Below are 20,462 nucleotides of genomic sequence, written 5' to 3' on the forward strand. Positions count from 1 at the left end.
GTACTGGAGAAAAGGCGCAACTTGGCCAATTCCAAATGATTTTAAAAGTCTCTATAAAAATAAACAAGTATCCCAATATAATTAATTCCTGTTCCACCAATCATTCCTGCTACTCCAAGCAATGCAGCCTGCTCTGAAGCAATTACCCTTTGAATCCTTCTAATCCCAGCTGATCGTTTTCAGCTTTAATTGTGTTGCCGGGGGTTTGAATGCCGTGGTTCAAACGCAGCCACTTAGCACTAGTCTGGCTGGCAAGGCTTTGCGTGCAAAGAGCACTCCTTAAAATTGCTGTTGAACTTTGTCCCAGATCACACCAATAGCTCCAGTTCCTACCCTCGACTGCTATTGAGTGGTATAATTGGCAAAAAAGACTTGGAGAAAATATCAAGAGCAATTGGGCCAAGCTCACTAGGAAACAGCACAAATGATAAAGTTCCCTTTCCAATAGCAGAGACCCTCCCATGAGAGAGGACAAGCCTCTCTGGAAGGATCTTCCCCAATGCTCTCCAGAAGAGAGAATAGGAAACATGGAAAGTGATGTCAGGCACAGAACCACCGAGTGCTGTGAAGTCCAGCCTTTGGCCATGTTTTGTTAGGGAGTTACTTCTCTTTGTTCTGCCAGCCTACCAAAGGAAAAGCAGTGTTAACCAAACATTCAGTCATGACAAACAGAAAACGCAGGCTTGATGCAGGGTGGTCATGTTGGGAAGAGAAGCAAAGAAATCTAGAGATTTCCAAGTCCATCTTCAGTGTCCTCAAGCGAGGATTGGATTTAAATAGAAGACAAGAGGTAGACATAAGCCCTGCTCAAGATGTGGCCCCAGCCAGTCCTGTCTGGGCTCCAGTCTGCCCTCTAAGGTGACCTGACAAAGTCAAAATCATGTGAAATCTCTTTCCAGAGAAAAAGCAGTCCCTATGACTGATCCCATACTTCCAGCCTTTTCCTTTTTCCCAGCATGTGAAATTTATCTTTCCTGGAGTCCATTATTTTTTTAAGTCTGATCACCAAAGGGAGGGGCACAAATGTGTCTTTAGAATATCTTCCTTCCTGCCAAGGCATTGAGAGCAAGGTTCCCGGAAAGATGTTCCTTCTGGGAGTTAGCAGAAATAAAAGCACCTGAATGGAAATGAGCAGGAACCACATCAGCAAACCCATTTTAGATTTCTAACAAGACAAAGGAATGAAATTATTATACTTCTGTCAAAACATGTGAGGCAAGGGTATGGGGCACAAGCTTGCAATGCTAGCTAGCGCTTGGGAGATGAAGGCAGGAGAATTACCAGCTCAAGATCAGTTTGCACTAGATATATAGACCTTGTCTCAGGAAGCCAAAAAGTGAAGAAAATGTCCAGGGTACCTGAGTGAGAGGGAAGTTTTGGTCAATGAAGATGGTTAAGCAGATGGCAACAGAGGGATGTGGGCACCTGAGCGGGGTGGTGGAGAGAGGGAAATAGCCATCATAAAGATCTGTCCCTTTCCCAGGATCTGTCTTAGTGGGGATGGGTGAGTGGGAAAGCAAATATGCCCCTAGAGATGGTAGAAGTGCCATCTTTGGGCCTGGGGTATGGTATGTGGGCCCAGATCCCAGTCCTGTCGTAGATAACCTGAAAACTATAAGAGTCAGTACCTGGGGCCCATCCCTTGAGAATTTGTTCTGTGATGAATGAGACACGTGTTGCTTAACCTATGTGTCCCAGTCTTCCTGTCTGGGCCATGGTCACAGAAAGAGTATGCAGTACATAAAGCTCTGATAAGTGGCCACATGCATGCCATCTACCTAAGAATCGGGTTGTTTCAGCCAGCTCTTTGCTGTAGTTTTTAGTCTTCCTGTGGCATGTGAAATGTCCCAGACTCGTTCTCACTCTGCTTCCCACATCACTGATGGGCAAGCTTTCTAATCCTAAATCCAACACTGTTCTTCACTGAATTAAAGCCTCATGTTATTCTGGCCATCTATGGGATAAAGCTCATGTTTCTTAGCCTGGTGGGTAGTGCCCTTCAGAGCCATCTGGTCACCATGGTTATCAGCACCAACTGCATTGCATTCCCCCCTTCCGCTCTACCTTCATGCAACCGTCCTCCCGATCCACACTCTTTGCTTACCGACTCTCAAGTCCTTAGGGTCTGTCATGGCTTAAGCATTTCATGCTTCTTAGCTGTGTGTTTGCCAAGTCAATGAGCTCTCCATATTTAGACGTTTATGGGGGGGGTGCATACTAGGAAAACTGTGTGTCCAAATTTTGTTCTGCAATGCAGTACTGGACAAGACCCACCATCTCGGTTCCCCTGTCCTCATTTGTGACAGATGGAAGCATAACTTCTTTGTTGCCACACACAAAACAATATATTAAAGGAGTCCCCTGTGTGTCAACTCTTCCAACAGTGACTGTTATAGTGTAAGATACAGACCACTGGTTTCCTTCTTTTCCCTTTAATTTCCTCCCAAATACAATGAGCAGAGAACTATAAGTAGAGATGTATACACTCATAGATTTGGGTTATGAAAAGTCACTGTGTGGGTTCTAATCCCCAGGCCCTATGTGTATTGCAGCGGAGTACCAGTGAGGACCACGGAAAAGTTCTCAACTTTTTTCAACGAGTGGTCTCAGAAAACCCACCTTGCCTCCTGTCGGACTTCATGGCAGCCACTTGAAAATGCAGGCTTTAGGGTAAGGGGAGAGTGCCTCTGTTCAGGAGCTCTAGCAAGTCATGAGATTGAGAATTTAGACTTCCCCTAGATTTTCTGTTTTGTTTTTGAGACATGGTGTATCTGTAGCATTGGAACCTGTCATGGAACTCCTGTAGATCAGGCTGGCCTCGAACTCACAGACGTCTGCCTGTCTTTGCCTCCCAAATGCTGGAATTAAAGGTATGAGCCACTACCACCCAGCATGACCTCCCCTAAATTTGGGGAAATTAGTCAAGCAGTCACGTTTAAGGGAATGATGCCTTCACTTAAGTGAGGACCTTTTCAGGGTCCTTGAGCTAAGTGGAGGAAACAATGGCACATGGACAGACGGCGTTCTTCAGCACGTTGCCCTCTACAACACCCTCCCAGCTGGACTGCTCAAATCTGTGTCAGAGCAAAGCACATTAAAGACTACCTGACTTTGATTTCTGCAGACCCTGCAAGCCAGCAGAATCTAAAAGGGACACACCTTGTGAATTCATTATTAACACAATCTATCTCCTCTTTCTTCCGCTTCTTCACTGGGTTGGTTTCTTTTCCATTCATGGTGGGTATTAGTATCCATTTTCATGTGCGCTCACCAAACTAAGAATATCACCATGTCATCATGTCCCTCTAGGTTATCCGAGATCATGTCTTTGCCTGAGAAGAGCTTCGCATTTGAGGAGAGTAGAAAGAGAAAGGAATGGAAAAGAGAGTTAAGAAGGAAGAGAGAAGGATGGATAGAAGGAAGGATGGGAGCAAGGACAAGAGGAGTAGAGAAGGAAGGAGGGACAGAAAAAAAATAAAGGAGTCTGAGATAGAGGGGGAAGGAAGGAAGGAAGGATAATTGATTATATCTACTATATGAGTAAGATTCTTCTGTGTCAAAGCCTTTCACATACATTGAAGGGAAGAAGGGCCGGTTTTCACTCCTCATCTCAAAAGTCTCAGTCTCCGGTTCCAGGCTCTGTTGTTTCTGAGCTCCTGGAGACCTGGAATATCATGGTGGCTGGAGTGTGTGAAGGAGGTTGCTCTTCTTATGACAGACAAGAAACAGAGAGTGACATCACATCTAAAGTGATTTCAATGAAGTATCATCTCCCAATGTTTTCATTATCTTCAAGAACAGTGTCACCTGGGAACCAGATGCCCAACATATTAGTCTGTGGGAGGGCGTTTCTGATGCCAACAAATACCTTCCACATGTTCTAGCCATTCCCCTAGACACTAGCCCAGGGAAAGTAAAAAGCTATGTCTGCACAATGACTTTTGGTTAAATGTTTCCAAAGTCTTGCTTTGTCATAGTCCAAAACCAAAGCAGCCATGTGACCATCTGTCGTGAAAAAATTGTGGTATGTCGGTGTATTCACACATTGAAAGACTACTTGACATTAAAAGTGAAGAAGCCAGAGCAGCATGAACGAGCCACAAAATACTGTGCTGGGTAAAAGATACCAGAAGTTGTAAACGGTTCACAGTGTATGGATGTGTTTACTTAAACTACAGTAAGGAAAAGAGCAGAAGAGATACCAGAGGGCCACAGATACCTTGAGGGTGATGGATAAGTTCATTATCTTGACTGGGGTGATGGCTTTGTGTATGCACACATGTGTAAGCGCTTATCAAATTGTTACTTTAAATATGTTGGTTTATTGTGTGTCAATTATACCTCCATAAAGTTGATTTAAAAATAAGATACCTCTTATACTGAAAAAGAACAGGGGGCAGGGGGAGAAGCCAGGGCAGTGAGATAAAGGAAAGGACAGGGAAGCCGAGTCCCAGGTGCCCTTCCCAGGGCAGAGAGATTGTTCCCTGATCATTTTATTGCCCAGGACTGGACTCTGATCTCCTTGAGTGCATGCAGATAGAAAAAAAAAACCACAGGGAACACACTGATAGGCTGAAGCCCTAGATAAAACGTATCAGTACAGAACTGCTCTATTCAAACGGCAGACGATTAAAGGCTTCTAGTGACTTTGCATAGAAAAGAGTATAGAAACTTAAAAGAAGGATGGCCACCACCGGAAGGATTAGATGTGAACACACTGAAAACTCATAGGGGAAGAAGCTTAGTGCTTGATGTCTAGTACCGCAGGGAAATGTGTTCGTAGGGGCTGGGGAGATGGCTGTAAAGGGCCGACCGTGCAAGCATGAACACCTGAGTTCGGATCCCCAGCCTGGTGCAGTGCTGCACACTGGCAATACCAGGTCTGGGGAGGCAGACACAGACAGATTCTTGGAACTTACTGGTCAGCCGGTCTAGTCAAATCAGTGAGTTTCAGGTTCAATGAGGGACCCTGTCTCAAAATATAAGGGGGAGGGTGATTGATGAAGACATGGGGCACCAATCTCGGGCCTCTACATGCACACACAGAAGAAAATGCAAATAAATAAACCAACAAGCTACAGGTTCATATTGCACCTCTGAAACAGCTAACGTGTCTAAAGTGGGAATGGAAAGCTCAATTAGTGAAGACAGGAATGTGAGTTGAGAGATTGGATTGGGCAGAAAGGTTGGACCTTAAAGACGGGGATGAGAAGAGAAGGTTCAACCATCTGCGTGTTGATCTTGCTGGCCCGAGGCGTAGCTGACACTGGATAACTGTAGGAATGGCCAGCGGCCAGCGAGAACTGCTAGGGCCTGGTAGTAGTGGATGTGAATTGAGCAGGGCTGGCAGTAGCCACCAGGTGATGTCCTCATTTTGGAAATAAAGAGGTTTTCCTATGAGAAGTGGTTTTCTGTCCTGCAGTGTCCATCTTAGGATGCTGAGGCAGCTACAAGGGGATGCTCCTGGTGGGTATCCTGAACTGATAGTCTGTCCATTCTTTTTTCTGAAAGTATGAACTCAGGCCTACTATTAAGCTTTTTACTTTCCCCCACTTCTCTGAGGAATGTGTTTGGTTGGGGTTTCAAATGAAGAGGCGGGAAGGGAGGAAAACATGTTCTGAGGAAATGCTGGAACTGGTAACTTTGGTGAATTCACACTCCACAGGAGATACCTGCAGGAAGGAGAGCCAGAAAATATTTCATCTCAAGTCCAAAGCTATCTACATGCAGAATTCCTCCTCCCGCCAGGCCAGTCTTTCTCTATTAAGACTTTCTTCTGATTTGACTAAAAGCCACCTACCTACACGATGAATGGGAATGGACCTTATTCAATTTACTGCTGTCAATGTTAGCTCCATTTAGAAAGTTTCTGTCCAGAAATATGTAGAATAATGCTTGATCAGAGGGCTGGACATTGTAGCCCAAACAAGTTGACACCAAAACTCAACTATCACAGGTCACTGTGAGAACGACTTTTGCTGGGTTGGTTTTTTTTTTTCCCATGACAAATTTCACAGCACTCATACACTAACTTCAATTGTGAACAAGAGGAATTTCATCCTCCACCTTCTTCCACTTCTCTCCGCTTCTTTCCTCTTCCCTTCCCACTTTACAAAGCTCTCCCGAGTCTGAGTAGCAATGTCGTTCCCACCCGCAGCTGCCCTGCAACAGCTGGTAAGATGGCTCAGCAGATAGGAGCTCCTGCCAGCAAACCTACCGGTCTGACTTGGATCCTCAGGACCAGCATGGTAGAAGGGGAGAACTTCAGGTCTTCTCTGACTGCAAGGGCTTCATGGCACATGCACACATAAACAAGCAAGCAAACAAAGAAGGGAAGAAATGTTAAGTGGGCTGAAAAATCTCTCCAAGGGACCAGGATATTTCACCTGCTCTTCACCCTTATGCGTTCAAGTTCCGATCCGAGTCCCCCCCAAACAATTCTGTCCTCCCCACCCCTAATCCAGTGAGGGTGAGTCTACAATGGTTCACTGACTCCCTTGAGTCATTCTGGTTTCTAATATGCATCTACAACTACACCACATCCCATTCTTTTGAAGTCTGTTCCCTCAGAAGATATAACCACGCAGAAACTATCTCAGCAGCTTCCACCGAGAAGTGGGGGAAGCTTCATTCTCATAGGCTTGCTCTGGAAACATACCCTAGGGAACACATGGTATAGGGCGCAAACAGTGAGGCTCCCAGACTAGTGTGGGAATGCAATGTTTAAGACACTATTTCTTTAATAGGGCATCTCGTGGAAGGCCACCTGCTTAGGGGATCTGCCTTGCTCGTGTCCAGAGTTCCTGGAAGAATATCTAGGGCATCAAGAATAACAGGAAAGAGTAAACTATGGATACACTCAACCAAACAGATCACCCAAACTTGGAGGTCAGTGAGACATTCAAACCGTGAGTTCCTACCAAGAACCATGAATAGGTAGGTGTCTTACAGGCCCTGATGCTGTGCTTGTCAATCTCTTTAGATGTCTTCCCCCACTGAATTCTTGGCTGTCACTGTGCAGCTCAGGAAGTGATGTGGCCGTGATAACAGAACTAAGAAAAGAGAACATGGCTTGCAAAGCATTTCTGCCTCCCGTCGTGGGGAGCCCTGAAACATCCTCACTGCACCTCTTTCGGCTCAGCAAGCCAGGCATCTTTCGCCATTTCACTGGGCACACACTTCACAGATAAAAAACCAAAGTACTGGAAGATCTGGAAATTGCTGACCCAGGCCACATAACTGACTGCACACAGACCCAGGCCTCACGTCTCTACTGCCTCATGTCGGCTTTCCCCGCTTTCACCCAAATAGGGGGCTCTGCTTCTCCTCACTGGCTCTTAAAACCTGAACTGCTGTCTTCTGCCACTTGACTAAGGTACAATCAGTTGTCTCTATCTGCAGATTCCACATCAGAAAGTTAGAACAAGCATGTATAAAAGTATTAAAGCATGAAGTAATTACATTTTAATCTTAAAAAAATAGGAAAAGAATTTCATCTATAACACACATCTGTGGATGTTCAGCTCCCACAAACAAAAGTGTTGTGTTGGATGGTTAGACCCTATTGCTTAAGATTCTCACTTTGGATATAGGACATGGAGAAATCAATCCCAGACAAACAAGGAAACTTGCTCTCTCCCCACTGGCTAGCTTTCACAGTGCTGGAAGATGCTGTACAGGTTGCCAGGCAACAAGACAGCAATGGTCTTACCCAGCACTGGCCCTTGCATGCTACTGTTCAGTCAGGCATGACTGTCTCACCAGTGCAACCATGGCACAACTTTTACGGCGTAACTTCTTTCTGATTGGGTTTGAGGCCTCCTCCATAGCAGAGAATTTCATGCCTGGTACTGTAGTCTTGCTCAAAAGTCTGGGACTGTGGGGGAGAGCCTGCTGTTGTTATTTTTGCTAAACGGGGATGTTGTCAAATTCCCTTCTACATATTTACCTTCTACCCAAAGACATGGGTTGTCTTGGTCAGAAAAGCTTTTTGCATGGGGCAGCAGTCAACACAGAGACTCAAAATGAGTCAGAGCGCTGAAGCTAAGAGACTGAGTACTCACGTCTAAATGGGACATCTTTCTACCCATTCCCCTCCTCCCCCCACAGGCCCAGAAAACAGCACAGAGAACGTAACCAGTAATGGAAGAGCCAGAAGATGGAGAAGGGTGCTATAAACTGCTGTCCCTAGACATGGCATGGCCACTGCCCTCCTGACTCATAAGCTGTGGTTATTTCCATCGTTACAAAACCAAGTCAGCTGAAAGGTCTTTCTCACCCCTCATTGAAGTGCTGCTGGCAGCTGAGAGCTGCAAGTAAAGAGACAATCATCAGTCTCTAACAATTGTGGCCTCCACAAGAGTAAGTTTCTCACACTTGAGTGAATGATCCCACACCAATACGCATATGGGCAGTACTAATGAGATTCAGTGGTTTGGGAAATAAAAAAAAGATATGAACGTGGGAAGGGACAGACTCATCTTTCAATGTATACACATATGAAATTCTTTTTTGTTTGTAGATCAGGCTGGCCTTGAACTCAGAGATTCTCCTGCCTCTGCTTCCTAAAGGTATGCACCACCACCGCCCAGCCTGAAATTTGAAAAGGTTAAGAACATTTTAGTAGTACAATCATAAAAATAGAAGTCTAATATTTGCACGTAGCATATAAACATAGTCCTGTGTACTTTAATTCATCCCTAGGTTACTTATAATCTCTAAAATATTGACAATTCTGTGTAAGAAGTTGCTACACTGTATTCTTCACGAGCGAATGATAAGAATTAAAAACCTTGGCCATGTTTAGTGCACATCCAAATTTTCTTGACTCCTTTCAGGCCAAGGTTACTTAAATCCACAGATTCACAGTGTGTGGCTCCAGAGAAACAATTAAAATAATGTAAGGCCATCTTCTTCTTCAGGCTAATGTTCGCACTAGGGTTGAACATTCTGTGTAAAGCCATCACTGCTAGTCCCTCCCCCAACCTCACTGGTGACAAGTGACTTACCTGATAATGGTAAGGGCAGAGCAGCAATGTTAGCACCCTTCTCTATGTGGGAGGCAACTGAGTAGTGTGTGGCTCCTATTCAGACTCCGGGTCAGGCTCTAACAGGATTTTGCATAAATGGATGACAATGACATCCACTAACAAGCTAGCCCTCAGGGTCAAAAAGTGTAGCCAGGGGTAGTATTTGCACATCTCTCCTCCTGACAAAAGGAAAGGGCTCTCAAAAGCAGAATTCCTGAGGAAAATGAAAAACACTACTACCTTTCCTGCTGGACCCCAAGAAATGGACTGTCCCCACTCTGAGTCTTGGCTTCCTTTTTAGACAAACTATGACATTGTTGAAGGGAAGGAAAATGGCAATTGGGGGCTGGGTTTTGATGGAAATGGGGATGGGGTGGGATTCAAAGCTACACATAATAAGTTCAGCAAGATTTGAGTGGTGAAGCTAAATATGAGGAAGATACCCAAACTGACATTGAGATGGGTGAGTGATGCTGAGATTGAGGACAATCAACAGAGCCAAGCTGAGGGGTAAGAGAGGAAAAGACAATTGCCACATTCATGTTGAGGTGTGTGGCGTTTCACGTGATCCAGGACATCCATGTAAAGCAAGACGGCGGGCAGTGGAGTCCTGAGTCGAACGCTGGGGCAACAGGACAGGACTGCAAAGTGAGGCTGAGGCAGAATCCTCGCCATGGTGCATTTGCCACAGCCAGAGTACTCTCAGTCCAAGATGCAGGTAGAGTGCTTTCCTGAAGGCTTTTCTCTCTCAGGTTTGGTTTCTCGCCCACATCGTTCTTCTTGTGGATGCTCTCCACGCTCTACAGGGGTTGTTTATTCTCTCCCCACAGACACGGAAAAACACAGCCTTCATGAGGGCAAAGACCATGACCCATGCTCTTTACTTCTGTATCTCCAGGGTCTCTGAAAGTTGCCCCGCAACTGTTGAATGAATAAACAAAAGATCCTCCCATTGATGCTTACAGTTATGTACTATAGTATTACCTCAGACATAAAATAATACTACACAATGAAATTTAGTCTCTTAGGGATAACGTTCAACATTTGGGACAGCATACTTCTTTTCTTGCAGGGCTGGCCTATGAACTATAGAATTATTTCTTATTCACCTCTATACACTAGGTACAGGGTCCACACTGTTCCTTTATTGTCAGACTTCGTTCCCAAAAATGGAAGAGATTGGGTAGATTTCTCTGAACACCATTGGCTGACCGCAAAGCTTATTTTCCCCTCCTATTGTTGTTCATTGTGTAGGATCCAGTGTCTTCAGCAGACCTGTTCAGGGATGAAGTCTCCTTCCATCTGAGGCTTCCTATACTCCAAAGCACCATTTCCTTTATCCGTCAGCCAGAGGATAAAAGTCAGGGTAAGAGCGAGACCTAGACTCGGCATTCATTACGCCCACCTATCAGAAAGTGTGACTGCTAAGTGACACCTGGATCTGGGTCTTTTAGGAAAGGAACATGGGTTTAGATGAAGTCAAAACACGGCCACCAAAGCCATCAGAGGCCGTGCGAGAAGGAAGCCCTTTAAGCCTACTAAGATGGCCACTGTTCCTTGCTCAGTGTCACTTACACTAAAGTTCTGTAAAGCAAGGCACTGGCCATCACTCAGTGACAGCCAAAAGATCCTGCTAAATCGTTCACTAAGGAAAAGACATGCAGTCACTGTGTCCATTACGGTAGTGCCCCCCTGTATACTGTACTATGACCCAACCAAACTTTTGTTCATTACTCTTCTACTTTTACAGCCTGTAAATATGTCAATAAATATGTCGAACACCTGATCTAATCCATTTCCTTACTAAGTGGCGACCTTCATGAGGATAGCGATCCCATCTCATTTGCTGCTACCCCGATGCTTGCTCAGTGCTACAGAATAGTTTGGGCTGGGCTAGGGGAAGGCTTACACAGCCTTGTGCCTCACAAGCACAAGGACCTGAGTTTGACCCAGAACTCAAGTAAAACTTTCAAGTATGGTGGCACAGGCTTGTAATCCCAGAAATGGGAGGTGGAGACAAGAAGACCCCTGGAGTTCCCTGGCCAGCCAATCTCATCTAATAGGCTAATGAAGAAAATTCACAGTACAATATACCTGAGGATCACTTGTGAGGTGTTCTTCTGGCCTCCACATGTAAGTGGACACACATGCGTAAGTGTCACACACATGTACCTACACATACCTACACACACACACACACACACACATACACAAATGTTGTTGAAAGAATTCCATAGAGATAATCCTAAAATAGTTCCATATCTGCACATTCCAGACCAAAAGAATATTTGAAAAATAAATACATCAGTACTGAACATGTACAACTCTTATTTTTTTTCTACTTTTCCAAAAATCATACAGGATAGCAGGTGTTTATATAGGACTGATGATGAAGGAGGTATGAGGAGCTATGTGGAGCTGGTTTGAAGTATATGGAGGTGTGTGAAATTGAGAGTATGTTATGTGTAAATACTGTATTGTTTTATAGAAGAAAATTGAGGACTTTGCTATCTGCAGGAGGGTCCTGGACCACTCCCGCATGGATACTCAGAGACATCTCTGTTACTGAGTCTAAGAAGTGGGCTAAGCACCAGAGGCCGTTCACCACCTCTTAACATCCCCAGCCTTATTCTCCAGAGTTCCACCATATTATTGAATCCATGTAGACCAGCAAGTATCAAGACCTATCCAGGGTCTCCTTGTTGATCTACTTCCCAGTGTAAAAAGGGAATCTGCATCACTTCAGCTAACGTGGTTTGTTCTGACTGAGTCTCTGTGGTTTCACAGTTCAGTATTCCCTCACATCCCGGAAGAAGCACCTAACCCATCTTCAGAACCCTGCTGCTTTCTCTCCTACACTTCCTTATCTCATTCACTTGCCACAGCTCTTTTCTTTTCCTTAAAAACATCAATCAACAGTGCCAGTGTTTGGCAGGTGCGAAGCCAAGCTTATAGGTGCATTAGGATTGTATGTGGCTGTAGGGCTCTTGGGGCTAGAGCAGGCTTCTTGGGCCAACTCTTGGCCCTACTCTCTTATGTTGATGCTTTTTCTTTATTGTCATCATTATGTTTTATTTAGGGCTTAAGATGTAGTCAAGAGCATCACACCGTAAGCATGTCGTCTACCAATGAGCTCCTCTGCTAGTCCAGCCCCACCACTTTCTAACTTTGTGACACTGGGCGTGTCTATAATTTCCAGTGCCTCCATTTACTCATATGTAAAGTTGAGCCAATGCCAACAACAGCCACACAGACGTGTTGGAAGAGTAGAATGGATTCCTTCCACCCCGACACTTGGCAAAGCTCATCAACTAGAACTTTCTACTTTAAGTACCAGGCTTAACACCAAACTGGCAGCCCGGAAGCACATGTCTGTCTTCACACCACAAGTGATAATATTCACCCTTTCACGTAAACCTAGCACATAATGAGGACATATTAAACAGGTGGGTATTCACTGATCTCCTACCTGATTCTAAATAATGTGAATTTTGCTAGGGAGCATCTCTATACCACCATTAAATAGATAGATAGATAGATAGATAGATAGATAGATAGATAGATAGATAGATAGATAAAAAAATAAATAGATGAGACCACTACCTTCGTTCTCATTCTTAGACAATTCCCTCCCAAGCCATTTCCAAGGCTGCAGTGGTGTGAAGAGGTACCTGCTGTGATCTAGTCTCTTTTGCCTTTTTTTTTTTTTTTTTGAGCAACGAGATTCCAAAGGAAAAAACAGAGTGTTATGTAAGAAGTCACCTCTTCTCCTGAGCTCTCCCCAGGGTTAACGCTCTGCTTTCATAGCGCACTTCTGTGTGTTTGAACTTGCCTCTGAACTCTTACTCACTCAAAAGACAAACACATTGCAAAGCAAGTTTGCCTCCAGTGAGTTCCACAGGGCAAGGTATTGGATTTTTTTTTCTTCCTTCCTTTCTTCCCTGAAGTTTTCTTTTGGGTTTGTTTTTTCCCCCTTTTCTTGAGACACACATTTGCCTTCTGTCACATCTAAGCCCACTGTAACTTCTGAAATGTTGTCTCTGTCAGTTTCATCTCATTCATTCTTTTACATCTCTGTCTTTCAAGAAGGATTTCAAGGGAAGTACACCAGAACAGCACCATGAACCTTCGGCAACATCTTTGTGAGTGCCTCCGTGCGACAGTCTAAACGCCATTCCTTTCCTCTGTCTTCCCCATCACACTAACGAGCATCTCGCAGAAAGCGCCAGCCAGTTCCACAGAGACATGATGAGAGGCACCTTTCCAGGGATGAGACCCAGCATCTCTAACTGCTCCGAGTCTCGTTATGAGCAGCAGAGGAAGATGACAAGAGCATCTTACTCTTTGGAGCCCACTGAGATCTTTTACTACAAAGAGAGAAGGGATCTCTACAGAGGGTATCACCAGTAGAAGATAATATTTAGGGCTGAGAATTAACTCCGCGGCAGAATGCTTACCTCGAATACCCAAGGACATGGGTTCAAGTCCCAGCACCATACACAAAAGTAAAAGACAATCTCTGTCTTTTTTAACTCGCTAGCCCCCGTCACCTATATGCTAATTCTCAAAGCTTAACCAAGAAGTTAAGATTCTACAATTTCGTCTCCCTTATCATCCACACTCAGTTGTGTGCTACAGTCAAAATGAGGGGTTTTTTTTTCAAAGATTGTGTTATCAGTTGAATATCAGTTGTTATCAGTGTGTACCTCCTCAAAGCAATGTTAGAGACACTACTCCTGGGTTGCACAAATGGGATCTTGGTGGAAGATAAGGCCTTTGTGGATATGATCAAGTGAAGATGATATCACACTTAATTAAATGGGTCCCAATCCAATGTGCCTGATGCTCTTATAGGAAGAGATAGAGACAGACACAAGACAAGGAGGCTGAAATAAAAGTGATGGATCCATAAGCCAAGGAAACTGAAGGAGTGAGAGCAACACCAATGAGCTCAAAGAAAGGCACCCAACAGGCTTACCCCTAGAGTCTTAAATGGGAGCCTGACCTACAACACTTGAATCTTACGTTTCTGCCCTCCATATCTGTGGTTGTTTTGGCCTTTCAGGTTGTGGTTCATTATTACTGATGCCCTAAAAAATTAACACAGTGTTCTTGCCGGTCTTTGCTACCTCTATTCCTTTCTCTGGAAGAATCCCTCAGCCCGCATGAGCACACCAGCCACTCTCCTCCACATCCGAGGTCTAGAGACAGTGACCTCGGGCTCCCAAAATCCTGCTTCTCCCAACCTAGCACTCTCCAGACTGTCTTGCTCCACTCATGAGATCATGTGTTAGTCGTCTGCGAATGCTTACTTGGCAGACAGTCAACCAATGACGAAAAGTGTGAAGGGAGCGATCAGATGGGTAGCAATCAGATGGACTGAAGATAGAGAGATGAATAAGAAACCATCCTCACCCCGAAGGAATACGGCAGTTTGCAAGGAGAAAAGTTGTAAGAATGGCACAGCTCAGCGTCTTAATATGCTGATTCATCTCATTAGCTTTGCAGATCATCATCCATAATGGTTTCTCAGCTCTTCACACTATAAACCACTTCGTAAAGGGTTCCAACCATGGAGTCCCCTCCCCGGTAGAGGGGTAGCAGGGGGACATTACTAAAATGCTTGGAATAAGCTTTCCTGTGATGCTGGTGAACTCTTTTGACCAAATGTTCCAAATGAATTAACTATGTATAGTGAACACTGGAATAATCCAAGTCCAACCGTTTGATCACTAACTATAGAATACCCATTCCTATGGACCTTTCTAGGCTCAGTTAAGGCTGCATATCCTCACAAAATCATTGCTTGGCTATCTATATCAACATGAATTGCTTCTCAGTGACCCTTGAATGCACTATCCCTCATCATTTCTAAATATTATATCTGACCCCAGTATTATGCTCTGAGCCTGAGGTCCAAGATCAGGGGCCCAGACTTAACCCTTATGAAATTCCAGCAGCCTAGATCGCATACACTTATAATATATTTAATCAAATGAACATGAGAATGGGAGGTCAGCTGGACACCGGGCTCTCAACAGTTTAGACAGTAAATGTTAGGAAAACTCAGCCACCCTTAGACTCTTAAAATACCTCTAAATCGATGAATTTTATCTAAGTACCACACACAAGGGGCAGCTACCTTTCCATCATCTGAACTTCACTCCTGTCTGAAATTCAGTTCCCCACTGAAGGCACGAGAAAGCAAATTCTTGACAAAAAATGTGAGATTTTTCAGCTACCTGAACTTCTCACACAAAGAGAGATCCCGTCATATGCAGATTCTTAGCTTAGTGAATAATGGCTGTTGACCAGATCAATCATTCACTAAACCTTCCGGTTTGGCCTTGGCCCACATCTCCCGCCTTCTCCTTGTAGGGCCCTGATTCATGTCTTATGACACCTGCCAGCTAGGGATCTTGACCTGGTTCCCAGGGAAGGACTGGCAGCCTTCGAGAACAAGATAGAAAGCAGGGTGGAGGCACAGCCTGGAGGCCAGAGGGGAGGGAGGGTTCCCTGGAAGACAGACGTAAGCACACAGCTCTGGGCATACACACTGGCCGTTTACCTGGCAGCCTGGCATGGCATGTCGCAAGAGCTCTTTGCTGGCAGATTGTAGCTGATTGTTACTCAGCAGAGGGAGGCCTGGCTGGGTTGAGATGCAAGGGTGAGCCTTCAAAAGGAAGCCTGGTCTGCCACACCCAGGGTGCACCTTTTACCCCGGGAACTCGCCCGAAGCCAGTTCCTAGGGCAGCTGCCAATAGAGATTGGAAGCTGTACAGGGAGATGGTGCTGGCCCAAGCTGTAGCAGAAGGTTCTGGGACGTACTTCCCAACCATTGTCTCTTGTTACCTCACCTGAGTTTCCCAGTGCAACCTGGTGTACGTCCCCAAAGGAAGTTCAACAGCGAAGATCATGGCGGAGGTTTATGGAAGCCTCCTAGCCCGCTCGGTCCCCCGGGGCTGTCTTGCCTTATCTGCTCTGTCTTCTGGAGTAACCAGGGATAACTCTCATCTAGGCATCACCTTCGCCTGCGGGAATCTTTGCAAAGTCTCCCTGTTTGCCATAGGCTATCTCCAAAGGAGGATGGACCCTGTCTCCCTAACCTTAATCAATACAGACTTATTTCTATTCTTGAGCTGGTGCTAAAGAACACATGGAGAGGGGTGACCACCATCATCTCTATTAACATGACACCTGTCCCGGTGAGTCCTGTTAAACTAGTCCAAACCCTATTCAAACCACCCAAGCCCAGCCTTGCGGTACTTCAATCCTCCTCATCTCTCCACCACAGTTTGGAGACATCTTGCTACACCCCCTGAGGCACCTCTTGCTTCAAACTGGAAGCTTATAAGACCCAAAATAGACCATGCTGCTATTTTTCTTTGTAGTCTGTTAAATATAGTTTGGGGATGCAGGGACTGGCATTCCCATCAGAGAACACAGTCAGACCAGGTTTCCCAGCCTCATCAGTGGAGAAGACCGCTGAGCAAGCCCAAGAGCTTTTCATGCTCCCTGTCCTCTGAAAGCATGACTCTCCTCCGCACTGAACAAATATCCTTCCTCAGGGTTCAGCCTGTGTGAACCTATTCCTAGCCTCTGTCTGTGATGTGGCTTATAGGCTCTCTGCATATCTTAATGAACTTACAGAGGTCTCTTTTGCTTGTGTCTCTTCCAACAGAGACATAAACGCGTTGGCAACAGGAATCACACTGTTTTGTTTCTGCATCCTCGTGGTGGGATAAAGCAGACAGTCTCAGAGCTCTGTGGATCCCCTTCAATATGGGCCCAATTATGATATACCTACTCGTACTACTCTCTTGGAAACCCCCAAGATATCTATAGCAACTGTCTCCTGGTCTCTTTGCTTGGAGTCTTGGTCTCCACCCTTTGTTCTACCTGCACCATAATTCTAATCATATGCCACCAGTTCCAAATTCCTCATACTTCGAGGAAATGTCCAAGTCTCTAGCACATTCCACAGAGCCCTAAGGACCTAGAGACCTCCATCCTCATCCTTGCTGTACCTCTTCACTGATCTGACCATCCTTGTTTCACCACTGTTCTTGCTATCTCCTCTGCCCAAGAATGTTTTTTCTCCAATCCTGAGGCCTCATCTCTCCCCTTGCTCATCTCTTCGCAAGCTTTACTGATTGTCTCAAACATCCTCCATCACTCTACATCAACTACCTGGGCTCCGTTGCTATTTTCCTAGCCCGTTTATCACTGTTACAGCACTAACATTGTCAGTAACACTCACTGTCTTGCTCCACTCTCTGCCTCAGGGATCTCGGGCTACCTCAGGCTTATATGCAGTGAGAACCCTCTTAAAAAGATTCTCCAAAAGTTCCACTCACCTGCATTCTAGTTCCATTCAAATTTCAAGCTTCAGTTCAGAAGATATCACTGGGTGGAAACCCAGTGCTCCCCCGCATCCCATCTTAACAATCTCTCTTCTTGATACCCTCAGGCCCACCCTATCACAGGATTTGTGGCATTTCGTTTGACCTTCATAAATCTTATTTTTAGCAGAGTGAATGTCAATTAAGGAAAAGTGAGGAGGAACTCCCGAGAATGGAAGGGGCTGTAAGGAAGAAATAATCTTATAAATGTTTCTGGAAGTTTGTCTTCCGTTGAGCTACATACTTCTTAAGAACTGAGCCCTTGCTCCTCAGAATTACCACAGCAAATAGATAGATATTTAGATAAATAGATAGATAGATAGATAGATAGATAGATAGATAGATAGATAGATAGACAGACAGACAGACAGACAGATAGACAAGATAGACAAGATAAGATAAGACCGGGTAAGCTGCACATCGTTCACTGTGACGCACATACCCTCATTCAAAGGCTTCCACAGTCACTTATATAGCAACATCAAAGGCAAAGCCTTGCCTCGACCCCTGAGACCCTGCAAACTCCTGCCAAACAACTGCTCTTTGCTTCTGCCTCTCAGTGCCACCTCCTCAGCAGCCTCTTTGCTGTGCCATAAGCAAACATGGTTCAGTCTCATCTTGGGGCCTCTGCACGTACATCTTAGAATGTGCCGTATCCTCAGTAACTTGACCTTCCCCAGACCCAGGGCTTCTTGAAAATGCTGACACATCCCCCAGGGAGACCATCCCTGCCCCTGCTGTCACCTGCTGTGTCCCTTCTCCATATCTCTTTTTCTCTATTGACTTAGCACCACCTGACATGCCGTGCGGCTTATGTATTTCCCGCATTGTCCGCTCCTGCAGCTCCAAGGGCAAGGCATGTGCATCTACGTTGGTCTTTTTCATCAGTCCCATTAGCAGGGACTGCACCTCTGGAGCAACATCTGCCCGTTAATCGTGTATTTATTGGATGGATAAGCAGAGGGACAACCAAACGAATGGCAGAACAAGAAAAGGAAGGAAGAAAGGGGCCCAAACGTCTGAGAGAGGGGAGGAGAAGAGGAGGAAGGGAACACAGAAAAGAAATGAGATGAGCAGAGATGGTGATGTGGCCGCCCTCCTTTCCCAATGTCCTCTGTGTATGCAGTGGAACTCTAGAGTCTAGAATGACCTCTTGGGTGCCCCCAGGAAATATCAGCCTCCATTTTCTTTTTGCCAGCACAGACTTGACTAGAGAAGAAAAAGAGAATGTTTATCTGGGGCACTTGGCCATGAGCTTATGACTCAACCTGACGTATTCTAGACTCATCCTGCCTGCTGGTGATGTCTGCGACCCATCACAGCTGCGGAGTCTAGCTTTGGGTCCAGGGAGAGCTTTGTTGGTAAGGTTCTTGCTTTGTGAACGTGAGGACATAAGGTCAGATCCCCTGAACACATATAAAATAGTTAGGTGCATTGCCATGTGCTTGTATTTCTAGCCTTGAGGAGGTGAAAATACATGGATCTCTGGAGCTCACTGGCCAGCCAATGAGAGACCAGGCTTCCAAAATGGAAAGTGGGTGACTCCTGAGGAACTTCTAGTTGACTTTTGGCCTCCACATTCATACACAAACATATATACATGCACACACACACAAACACAGGTATCTGCACATAAATGAGCATGTGAACACCTACATACACACATAGAGATACATTGCTTTAAAATTACAAAAGTAACACATACAAAATCATAAGGAAGAAAATAACCCTTCCCTGCCTTCTTTATCCTGCGTTTGTACATACGGTTTACATTGTGCACACATTATAACCGGTCACATCCGCATTCCTGACACTCGTGAGCATATGTCTATGAAGTAGCCAGGGACGATGTTCACAGAGACAGTGAATGCTGGAAAGAGGCACATCGTAGACCACTCTTGACCCTGATGCTCCGTGTCTGGGGACTCTGCTTAAGTTCATTTAGCATGATTACTTCTTGTGCTATGCCAGGGACCCAGGTACCATCCCAACTATACAGGACAATTGGTAAAAATGCCCTTTGCACATTCCAACTGTCCAACTCTAAACAATAAATGGCCCTCCTGTACTTATCTCTGCTAGCTTTGGCTTCTTCAGCTATGGAATAGAGATCACAATCCTTGTCTCCCAAAAACCATTATGGGAATTGTATTTGATATCTTTGCTGTATGGCAAATCTAGTGACTGAAAACTAAAAGCATCTTTCTCTCCTATCATTTCCAAAGATGGAGTGTTCACGCTAGGCTTAGCAGAGAGGATCCGGCTGGGGACATGATGAGTTATCTGCCAGGTTCTTCTAAGACAGTATTCCTCCAAGGCTGGCTGAAGGCTCTTTTTCCTCTGACCAATGATGGAGACTTTGCTTCCTTGGCACATTAACTTCACTTTGAGCTGCTTATGGAATGGTCACCAGCTTCCCACAGAATGAGTGAGGCAAGAAAGACAAACAAAGAGCTAGTTAGAAACTGCAAAAGAAAGACTCTTGAAAATGACGGACTGAGTTAAACATATTTGACTATAGAACAAGACCATTGCTTCTGCCTTACAGACTCACCAGGATACATTACAGAAGGGAACTAAAAAGTATTAATTCTCTGTTAAAAATAATAACAATGTGATATTTGCTGGCAAATGAATGGAACTAGAAAAGTTCATCCTGAAAGAGGTAACCCAGACCCAGAAAGACAAGCATGGCATGTACTTACTTAGAGGCAGATATTAGCCATAAAATAGAACCATGTACAATCCATAGACCCAAAGCCGGGCAGTGGTGGCGCATGCCTTTAATCCCAGCACTCAGAAGGCAGAGGCAGGTGGATCTCTGTGAGTTTGAAGCTAGTCTGGTCTACAAGTTCCAGGGCAGGCTCCAAAAGCTACAGAGAAACCCTGTCTCAAAAAACAAAAAAAAATAAAAAATAAAAAAATAATAGAAAAAAAACAGAACAAAACAAAAATACCAATCCATAGACCCAAAGATGCTACATAACAAAGAAGGTTTAAGAGGGACACATGAATCTCACTGTAAAGGGGA

General features: G+C 45.0%; 1 protein-coding gene across 1 annotated transcript in view; it reads right to left on the reverse strand.

Moving 5' to 3' along the window:
• Positions 1-5,079: 5,079 nt before the first annotated feature.
• Positions 5,080-20,462, reverse strand: part of LOC146891081 (uncharacterized) — a 135,160-nt gene continuing 119,777 nt past the window's right edge. Inside the window, exons 3-4 of the transcript XR_014998014.2 lie at positions 6,218-6,288; positions 5,080-5,672 (exon numbers count right to left, since the gene is read on the reverse strand). The gene's annotated coding sequence lies outside the window, so the exon portion shown is untranslated. The remainder of the gene's footprint in view (positions 5,673-6,217; positions 6,289-20,462) is intronic.

This window comes from Myodes glareolus, chromosome 19, assembly GCF_982192425.1.
Source record: "Myodes glareolus chromosome 19, mMyoGla1.1, whole genome shotgun sequence".
NCBI lineage: Eukaryota > Metazoa > Chordata > Mammalia > Rodentia > Cricetidae > Myodes > Myodes glareolus.